This window comes from Notolepis coatsorum (assembly GCF_963971535.1).
Source record: "Notolepis coatsorum genome assembly, chromosome: 6".
Classification (NCBI taxonomy): domain Eukaryota; kingdom Metazoa; phylum Chordata; class Actinopteri; order Aulopiformes; family Paralepididae; genus Notolepis; species Notolepis coatsorum.
Window position 1 is genome coordinate 182,378,025 of NC_140170.1, and position 11,286 is coordinate 182,389,310.

Below are 11,286 nucleotides of genomic sequence, written 5' to 3' on the forward strand. Positions count from 1 at the left end.
GAGAGCGTCAGCTGAACTCACCAAAGCAGTTTTACATATTGTCTGTTCGTGATTTTGCCTAAAAAAAAGTTCCATGTTTTGTTCCAATATTATAATCTTTTACTTTGTGATGTTTTAGGTGTATGCCATTACCTGCAATGCCCCTGTATTGTTGTGTATTTGACAAATAAAGAACTTGAATTATGAGTTGAGTGACTGGAGTAGTGTGTGTGTGTGTGTGTGTGTGTGTGTGTGTGTGTGTGTGTGTGTGTGTGTGTGCAAGCTTTGCGTAGTGGGCGTGTCAACTCAACAATGTCAGCTGATTTGAAGCAGCCAAAAGGAGATCAGCTATATAGCTCAGCAGAATAACAGAATATTATTTTATTTGAAAATGTGTGTTTTCAACAGTCAAAATATTTTCTGTTCTATTAATAAACAGAATTTGATATGTTCCGTCACCTAATATTATACGTCCTGATGTTTTAGGTGTTTGCCGCGGTATGGTGATACTTAGGCTGGTATCGGTATCAAAGTCAAAGATTTGGTATTGTGACAACAATAGTTGAGACATATGGAAGCACTTGGTTTAGGCAAGGGGTGGTACCTACAGTAGGTAAATTTTTCGCCGTGAAACTGTATATAATTATTATTATTATATATTTTTTTACAAATGAATCCAAAACTTGTTTGTATTACTCATAACCTGTTAATTTATGTAGAGTTTGTATACCTAAATGCTTTTGGGTGACAAGCAAACAGCGTTGCATACGTCTCTACATAGGCAAACTACCCAGCATATTATCTTGACTTGATATTTTAAAGAATCTCCAGTTTCAAAGCATTATTGAGCAAAAGTTGACCCATTTACCTACAAATTATGACGACTTATTAATAGTTTCATACAGGCTAAAACGACTATGAATGAAGACTAAGATTAGCTCTATGAATGAAGACTAGCTCTATGAATGAAGACTAGCTCTATGAATGAAGACTACAACTAGCTATATGAATGAAGACTAGCTCTATGAATGAAGACTAGCTCTATGAATAAAGACTACAACTAGCTCTATGAATGACGACTAGCTCTATGAATGAAGACTAGCTCTATGAATGAAGACTAGCTCTATGAATGAAGACTAGCTCTATGAATGAAGACTACGACTAGCTCTATGAATGAAGACCAGGACTAGCTCTATGAATGAAGACTAGCTCTATGAATATGAATGAAGACTAGCTCTATGAATGAAGACTAACTATGAATGAAGACTAGCTCTATGAATGAAGACCAGGACTAGCTCTATGAATGAAGACTAGCTCTATGAATGAAGACTAGTTCTATGAATGAAGACTAGCTCTGCTCTATGAATGAAGACTAGCTCTATGAATGAAGACTACAACTAGCTCCGGGATCTATTCAGCTCCCTCACTGCCCAGCATCAGCTGCTACAGTAATTTAGCCGCCCAAGAGTAATTCATAAAATTATCTACAAATGGACTGAACAACGCACACTAGTAGTATCGCATTTTCAGACCTCCACACTACGTTTCAGCGCTGTGCCAGCAGCACACTATGAACAGAGTTTAGACAGCTTTTATCCAAAGCGCTTTACAACGTATGCCTCACATTCACCCATTCACTCACACATTCACACACCGACACAGACAGCGGAGGAGACCATGCAAGGTGCCGACCTGCTCATCGGGAGCAGTTTGGGGTCAAGTGCCTTCCTCAAGGACATTTCGAAATGCTGCCAGGAGGAGCTGGAATCAAACCGGGAACCTTCCAATTACCAGACTGCTCTGCCGCTCTACCTCCTGACTGAGCCACCGGCGTCACCCCTCCTTAGAATTGTATCAATTAGTTAAATGTGATTTTCTATACACTACAAACTAAATGGTGGTGGTGTTGTTTTCTTTTGGAGTTTTGAAGTCGGGGTGCCATAGAGAGACACAATATCTTCAGGAGTGCCTTGGTCAAAAACTGTTTAGGAACTAGACCTACTGCTCTATAGAATAGACAACTTGATTATCTATAGACAACACTATTCTCTATACACAAGTATTCTCTATAGACCCACACAACTGTATTCGCTATACATTACACTATAGACACAACTCTATTGACAACTTTGTTCTCTTCTCTATAGACACACCTCTATTCCACTAGTGACCAGGTGACTAGTACTGAACCCAGGCCCTATTCAAGCTTTGTGATGTTTAGCAACACATCAGTCTGCCCGCCCCCAAATAACAATAATAAATAAGTAAAAGCAATGAAAATAACCTTGGTAAAAACAATGCAAAAAAGGTGTTTCAAGACTTCTTAAAAATAATTCCCCACAGATCCTGCTGCAGACTATAGCAAAGCCTATAGGACCATAATAGATAAACGCTGCTTCTCCGTGTTGTTCTAAAAGCTATAGGACCATAATAGATAAACGCTGCTTCTCCGTGTTGTTCTAAAAGCTATAGGACCATAATAGATAAACGCTGCTTCTCCGTGTTGTTCTAAAAGCTATAGGACCATAATAGATAAACGCTGCTTCTCCTTGTTGTTCTAAACTAAGGCTATAGGACCATAATAGATAAATGCTGCTTCTCCTTGTTGTTCTAATCTAAACTAAGGCTATAGAGGACCACAAAAGATAAAGCTGCATGCTTCTCCAGGTCTCGTTCTAACCTGTGGAACGGTTAGGAGACCAGTGTCGGAGGATCTAATGGTTCTGCTGGGCACATATACCTAAAAAACATTTCACATAAATAGGCAGGTGCATTGCCAGATTGATTGTGATTTAAAAACCAATAAAAAGAGGATCTTAAAATGTATTCTAAAACTACCAGGCAACCAATGCAGGGACTTTGAAACGGGTGTAATGCGTCTCTCTCTGCCTGGTCTTTGTCAGCAATAGCATGCACGCTGCTTGTAACAACATCACTGTAGCTCTTCAACTACAACTTCCAGGAACTACTATAGATCCATTTTCACCTTAATTAGTCCTGGGGCTGCAACGGATCACAAAGCTCACGGTTCAGATTAGGGATGGGCATTTTTAAGACAAATCCTGATCGATTGATCGCATGCTATACTCGAGTGATCGTGTATTACTCGTAAAAGAAATATATATATATATTTGAATATGACCCATCCATAATCAGAATCTGTAGTTCAGACGAACTAACGGAAATCAGCCGAGAAATGTCTAGTGTTTTAGCCTTCAAAAAACCATGTTCTATTGAGAAAACGGTTGCAAACCGCACAACGCATCAAACATTATAATGAGTTTCATAGGTCTTAGTGCTCTCCAAGTTGAAACATATGAAGACACATCACAAGCTTCCTATTAAACGTGATCAGAAGAAGCACTTTAGGTGGACCACCTGAAGTTTACCGGGGCAGGGACACCTCTCTGTATGTAACTGGCAGCATGTATGGTACTAATCTGTTGCTCTACATTCTGAATAGATTTCACCAAGTTCCTCTGGCAACGAGTGGAGCTGGTGTCTCCCCCGCAGCGCTGCCCCCACCCCACCCCCCCACTGCTAGGAAATCACCCTCACCGACCAAATTTTTTTAACATAATTAATTAATCATTTACGCTAGACATGGTGGCTAAACCATAGGGATGGCTTGTGAAATTTGTACCCACGGTTGTTTGATCTTTAAGCCAAATAAAAACGAACAGATAGTGCATCCATAAACAGAAGTAGCGAGAGAGAACGCCAGCTGTAATAGTGTGTTTTGGGAGACAATTGGTTAAAAGGACCAAATAATTTAGGATCTTTAACCTAAAATGGTGAAGCCTATTTAAAAACGACTTTATTTTTCCATCTAAAAACTAGCTGCTTTGAAGGACTATTTTGTATGTATGCATTGTTTTTGATTACCAGTATATGTTATGTTCATTGTTTGTCTTGTTGTCGTTTGCTGTCATTAGTTGTGTTTTTTACACTGCAGGACCGACCGCTTGAAAACTAGATGCTACATCACAAGCTTATCCTGCTAATGAAATAAATACAGTTCCAATAAAGTTATTATCCACACAAAACTGGGAAGAGGTCTAGTAGAAACCCTCAGCTGCCCTCATCGCTACCAAAAACTCTTGAAGAAACCGTAGCAATAAGTTTAGATAGTAAATACTTCAGAGAAGACCGGTTTCTCCTCCATCTGATCAAGAGGAACCAGAGAGACTTGGTAGAAAATAGTATTAAATACACAAACAGGAACTTGTTCATAGTATTTTGTTATTTTATATTAATTAGGAACATGTTCTCTAGCCTCTTTATTTTGCTCTCAAAGTGCACCCGATTGATGCATTTAACTTTAAAATGTACACACACAAAAAGCATGCCCCCGGACCCCCCTAGAGGGTCGGAGGTTCACCCCCCATAGTCTCTGAAAATCCTGTGGGAAACACTGATATATTCATTAGGAACATATTCATAGTAATGAGTTATATATTCATTAGGAATAGTATTTGCCCTTCCTGATGACTTGTAAGTCGCTTTGGATAAAAGCGTCAGCTAAATGACTAAATGTAAATGTATTTGGTTACGCCCCCTTTTCCACAATCCATGTATCAAGGCTGCCACCTGTTTCCCTTACCTCTCTGCACGGATAAGTACTGTAAAAACAATAAAAGGATATAATAATTTTAACTAGTCAGCATATTTCATGAAAACTACAACCGTTTATATACCACTGAAAACCCAGTATTATATAACCCTTTGTAAGGAAGGCCAGAATAACTCGTATTCTAAATTCTCCTCTCCTTTGCTTTAGGTCATGAAAAGAGCTGGTGTTGCTGATGTTTTCTATATTTAGGACATCCCCTTTGGTAACTTCCATTTTAGGGAAAACATTAAAAACACCAAAAAAACATCCATATTGTTAAATGTGAAGAACCATGATGGGATGGAAGGATGGCCCAACCGGGATTCTCATCCTCACCTCCTGGACCGTCGGAATTTCACAAGCCATTTTCATAATCCTAAAGAAAACAAACGTGCTTTTTTTTATAATGACAGAAAAGAGCTTGTCCAGTGGGTACCACTGTGTACCAACGTGGTAGAAGAAGCAGAGTGGACCGAATCAACAAGAATAACGCATCACCACAGGACGTGGCTGATATTGTGAGTGTCCGGCATATCAATGACTATTTACCATCATTTCCTCCTCGAGTTTATTTTGGTGCAGTTTGGCCTACTTGTAGTACTGGTGGTGATGTGTGGTCACCTGTACGCGTGCGCACCCGCCCGCGCTCTTTGTCTGGGTGGGTGGGTTGGGGCGCGTGCGTGCGGGGTGTCGCACCTGGCCAGGTCAAGGTGTGAGTGCTGCTCACGAGCCTCACATCCTCCAACACCAACACACCACAACGTCCAGAGGAACCGTTCAACACGAGCTAGCGGGCTAACAAAGCAGCTAGCTCAGTTCATCCACAACCATATCATCCTTTTTTTTTTAATGCTCCAATAACAACCGTATTACAGAGACACAGAGGGGCTAGGAAACAGCTAACTAGCTATAGCCCGTTCACACAAGAAGAAGCCACACCATTGCACACACACAACACAAGTTGCCTGGCAAAATCACAACTTCTTCCCAGTGTTTCCATAGCAGCAGCCACAAAGAAAGAAACTTATAAAGAGAAACACACATCATACACAGCAGCGGGAGAGGTAAGGAGACAGTGTGTCCTATTTCGTGGTTAGCATATCCGAGCTACCGAGCTTCTTTATTAGCCTCAGCCCCGCTAGCCCGTAATGTCACTGCGAGGAGATGTTCTATTTACACGTGTGGACCGCCGCCTAACTCATCCAGGGACCTCGCCGCCGCCGCCGGGGAAGCCGCTCACCTGTGCCGCCGGTCGGACACACAACCACCACAACACACACACTCACCGGGGCTTCTTCTCGTCCAGTCGGGAAAAACACCCTTGTTTTTTTTTTACCCCCGCATTTATTTCCAAGGACACAAAAACGCCATGACAGTTTAGAAAAATGCATAAAAAATTAGAAGGGGGTGGGAGAGGAGGAGGAGAAGAGGGAGAGGGAGGAGGAGAGGAGGGGGGCAGCTCTCTTTCTTTTAACCCAACAACGGAGCTAGCTGCTGGGCTCCTCCGTGGAGTTCATTCAGTCGGGGATGCAGCGGGAGTCCCGTGCAACAATAAACACGGAGACACCGGTCGGACAGACAGAGAGACACACCGTCACACGACACCGTCAAAGTTAAAACATGACTTACCTAAAATGGCTACTGTCTGCAACACAACAGCAGCCCAAAAATACTAACGGCTGTTATTTTGGTGGAAGTTTAGCAGCAGCAGCGAGCCGTCGGGCTACAAGCAAGCAAGCAGCGCAGCCAGCCAACCAGCCTAACCTGGAGCAGTCACCGAGGAGCGCTGCGACGCTTCCCATTGGCTGCGGCGCGGCGCAGCTGGGTCGATGGATGTTTCCATTGGCCCCGCAGCTGTCAAGCAAAAGGAGTGCCTCTCTCTCTCCCTCTCTCTCTCTGTTTGTCTGAGAGCGAGCGGCGCGTCGCAGCCAAGCACCATTGTGTGCACTTTTGTTGTGTGTGTGTGTGATTCGCATTGATGTGAATCTTACCTTGTTGTTGATCATATTCTAGTGTTTTCTCTTACCTTTTTTTAACCAGGCGGTGAAATCGTTCCTTTTTCCTTTTTTTTACGCCACAATGAGAGAAACCACCCGGGTTTTGTTGCTGGTCCTCCTTGGCTGCTTTGCGCTTGTCATTCAAGAGGGGAGCGTTCGTTTTATTCCCGTGCAGCAGCAGCAGCAACACACATCAATGCAACAAAACGAGGCGCGCACCGAGTCGGGGGGTTTATATTTCTTCTTTGCTGCATCCACCAATCATGTCGCTTTTTACTCCCATCATTATGGGGTTGAAGGGCGAGAGAGAGAAAAAAAACATTCCACGTCCTTTGCAGATCCAGTTTCGTTTCCCGGATGTTCAATGGGTTTTAATTTAAAATGCTCGGTGTGTCTACTTGCGGACCGCTGCAGAGTGCAGAGGTGTTCTGGTGTGTGTTGTTGTTGGGACCGGGTCTCAACGGGTTCATATCAGGGGTTGTTTTTGGGGGGTACTGTAACACGTTGTTGCTAATGTGGGATAGGGATGCAAGGCGAGGATGATGGGTTTTTTTGGGATGGGTGGTTGGATCAAGATGTCTTTGAAAGTCAGACATGTATCTGATTTAGGAGCACATATGAAAGTGGCCCAAATCTGAATTGAAAAGATCAGATTCTATGTGATTTGTGCTGTACTTCACACTGCTGTGAAAGAAATCAGATCCGAGTCACGTACAGTATGAGCAGAAAAAAAACAGATTTGACCCACTTTTACCTGCAGTGTGTGAACATATCCTTACTAAAGCACCCTTTATTTCTTCCCGAACTCCACCTGTAGGCCTGTTATACACTAAACCCAGTATTTCAGTATTTTCCACTCTCAAAGTTAGTATGTTGTTGGTGTTCTGATAGTGGAGGAGTGGGTTGAGTCAAAAGTAGCCTGTTCATTCAGGTGTGCTGTGTGGGCTCAGCTGTACAGTATCGCTGCTCTCCCTATAGGCTATACCTGCCTGTATCCACATACCAGTAGTAGCTTGGTGACCATTAAGATGTACCCTACACAGGATGACGGTGTTACAGTAGGCTAGAGCCAGCACCTCCTCTCAGCAATAGGCTAGAGCCAGCACCTCCTCTCAGCAATAGGCTAGAGCCAGCACCTCCTCTCAGCAATAGGCTAGAGCCAGCCCAGCACCTCCTCTCAGCAATAGGCTAGAGCCAGCACCTCCTCTCAGCAATAGGCTAGAGCCAGCACCTCCTCTCAGCAATAGGCTAGAGCCAGCCCAGCACCTCCTCATCAGTAGGCTAGAGCCAGCACCTCCTCTCAGCAATAGGCTAGACCCAGCACCTCCTCTCAGCAATAGGCTAGACCCAGCACCTCCTCTCAGCAGTAGGCTAGACCCAGCACCTCCTCTCAGCAGTAGGCTAGAGCCAGCACCTCATCTCAGCAGTACGCTAGAGCCAGCACCTCATCTCAGCAGTACGCTAGAGCCAGCACCTCCTCTCAGCAGTAAGCTAGAGCCAGCACCTCCTCTCATCAGTAGGCTAGAGCCAGCACCTCCTCTCATCAGTAGGCTAGAGCCAGCACCTCCTCTCAGCAGTATCTCTAACTCCTAAATCACAACTACACCAGCATAATTCTGCTAGAAGTAGAAGAAGATATATATATTTTTTGATCCACTTTTTCTCCTTATTTTCTATTTTTCTCCCATCCCAATTTCGTATTTCCAATTCTTCCCTCCCCTGTCTTGAACGTTGCTAGACTATGCCTCCCACTGGTCGGCTGTAGTGAGGACAGAAGCCTTGCATCACGTGTCCCCTCCGGTGCACGAGGAGGCAGCCTGTCGCATCTTTTCACCGCAACAGCTCAAACTCTCAGTGGCGAGGAGTAACGCGTGGGAGGCTCACACTGCCCCCGATACTTCCTGTCACCCAGCCGACCTGTAGGAGTCGCTGTCCACAACGTCCAATCCCCACCCACCGGCTTTCCCACCCTCTAACACTGCCAATTGTGTTAGTATGACGGCCGGCCAAGCCGGTAGCAACACCGAGAGCTGGGCTCGATACCAGCATCTCCTGCGTTAGTGGCGAGCGCCTTTCCCACTGCGCCACTCAGCCGCCCTTAGAAGAAGATATATGAGTGTACTCTAGACTTACTCTGTGTCAGTAGGCTTACTCTGTGTGTCTCTGTTCCTACTCAGCTGAGGTTGCTTCATATTAAAGGTCATGACCCATGAGTATCATCCTGACTCATGAGGAGATATTGTCACCTATTGACAGAGATTAGCCAATAGGAACACATCAATGTAGGCATCGCGTCTGGGCATATATAATACAAAGTAATACCATCTTTTTGATGTCTTTATCTTGTAATACAATTGCCATACTAGTATACTGTATATAGGTCAGAGTATTGTAGCAGACAGTAGTATAAAGAACTTGTGATTGATGACCATTTTGTATAGAGGTGCTCTATGACAATTGTATTACGATTGTATTAAGATAAGACAATCTATCAAAAAAGATAGCATCACTATGTAATTAGAGCTGGAAAACCACATGCCTTTATACAAAACTAAGGACAATGTGATGTAATATTATGAAAATGTTCTATATTGAATAACAATTTGTATACATATGTACACTACACTATATGTACATACATATATCCTTCCACAACATTTTTCAATAAGCTACTTAGTAGCATCTCCACACCTTTACCCTCATTGAGAATGCAATGAATATGCAAATTTACAACAAGCACTCATTGATATTTACTGTACCAGGAATTCGAAGTCTTGTATTCTTTCAAGACATGTCAATACCTGTTCAACTTTCTCTGTATGCTGTGTCGGAACGCCCAGCTGTCTCAAGTAGCCACCTCTCTCTCTCTAATGTACTGGAAATCCATACACCCTGCCTGCCCAAATTACGATTAGTCACTTAAAGGAATATTTAACTTTGATAGAACTTGTCAAAAAATCTGCCTTCTTACCTTTATCTAAAGTCATATTTAACCCTTTCACTGCCACACTATATAATGGTAACTGGCTGCTTTTTTTTTTTATAGCGCTTTTATCCAAAGCGATTAAGCGCTTTACAATAATTGTAAAGCGATTTGGATAAAAGCGCTATAAAAAAAATATTATTTTGTTCCTCACATTTTACCCATTCACTCACACATTCACACACCGACGGCGGAGGCAACCATGCAAGGTGCCAACCTGCTCATCGGGAGCAATTAGGGGTTAAGTGTCTTGCTCAAGGACACATTGACACAAGCGGGAATCGAACCGGGAACCTCCGGATTGCCAGATGACTGCTCTACCTCCTGACCCAATGTCGCCCCATATAAGGTTAATCACTTCCACACAACAAAAGGGTTAACCCTTTCACTGCCACATGACAAATTGTTAACCCTTTCACTGCCACACTACAGAAAGTTAACCCTTTCACTACCACATTACAGAAGTTTAACTCTTTCACTACCACACTACAGAAGGTTAACCCTTTCACTACCACAATACAGGCGGTAAAAGGGTTAAGTAAGCTAGTAACTACTGTCCCTGTCGTCTGCTGTCAACACCACCATTCCTCCCAGGTGTCACGCTCCTCACTTCACTTCCATTCATTTTGGATTCCTAGTCTAAATATCATACTTCATGAATTGTAACGTGCACATATTGATAAATTGTAACACGTACATACTGAGAGATATCGGTGTTTTCAATGTATGTAATGTATATTGGGGGAGATGACAGCAGCTGGAGGGGCCGGGTCAGAGAGGTCGAAATGTGCATGGTTTAGCAGAGGGTGGTGGAAGCAGCAGTCAGTAGGAGCAGCCAGCAGAATGTTTGTATTTCACAGCACATAAACAACTGATAACAGCGGCAGGAGACACAGGAGCGAGGGGGAGAGGTTTGACATAATGAGAAACTGTGTTTTTAATGTGTGTGAAAGGTTATTAGCTGTTGTCATGACAGCGCGTCGCATGACAACCAGGAGAGGGGCGAGGCCGTCATTGCTATGACGAAGGTCCTATAAATCTAACAGTGTTTCCGGGTGTAAGGCAGACTAGACTGAGACCAGGGCATGTGAGCGGTGCGGCGCGAGAGCGGCGCGGGGAGCGGAGCGGGCGGTTTTGACGTGAGCGACGGAGTGGGTTTTAAAATGGGTCGGCGCGACGTCCGGAGCGAGAGTTCTCCTCCGCTCCAAGCCGCTCCGGGCCGCTCACAGTGGTTTAACACTGATGTAATATGTAATATGTAGTACAATGCCAAAGCAATAGGTGGCGATGTACAAACATGAAGGCCATTTTCAACCAATGAGAAGGGTGAACGTCACTCACATCCTGCTAGACCAAAGTATATTCCGCCATTGTTGTTGATGTTAGCTTACATGCTAACATGAATGGTAGCGACCATAGCATTGTGGCTAGGCTAGCTACCATCGCTTAGTAGAGCTAGTTCAATGGATAAACAACGTTATTTAACATTGCAGAATGGGTACAATTACAATACGGCTCAATACAAACAATTGTTAAGGGGCCCAGGGGGTGTAGACTGTTGTAGTTTGGTCAAATCAAGCTAATTTACATCATGCTCCAAAAAAAAGAATTCTGCTGAGCGAGCTGTGGAGCGATGTGGAGCGGGGAGCGCTTGATTCGTAAATGAAGGTGAGCGGTGAGCGGAGCGGTGAACGACTTGGGGGGGGGCGGGCCAA

The 11,286-nt window shown here is 43.8% G+C and overlaps 1 protein-coding gene across 1 annotated transcript in view; it reads right to left on the reverse strand.

The window, feature by feature from the left end:
- chd6 (chromodomain helicase DNA binding protein 6) overlaps window positions 1-6,726 on the reverse strand; it is a 143,971-nt gene extending 137,245 nt beyond the window's left edge. The window contains exon 1 of the mRNA XM_084315935.1: window positions 6,618-6,726. The gene's annotated coding sequence lies outside the window, so the exon portion shown is untranslated. The remainder of the gene's footprint in view (window positions 1-6,617) is intronic.
- Between the last annotated feature and the right edge of the window lie 4,560 nt (window positions 6,727-11,286).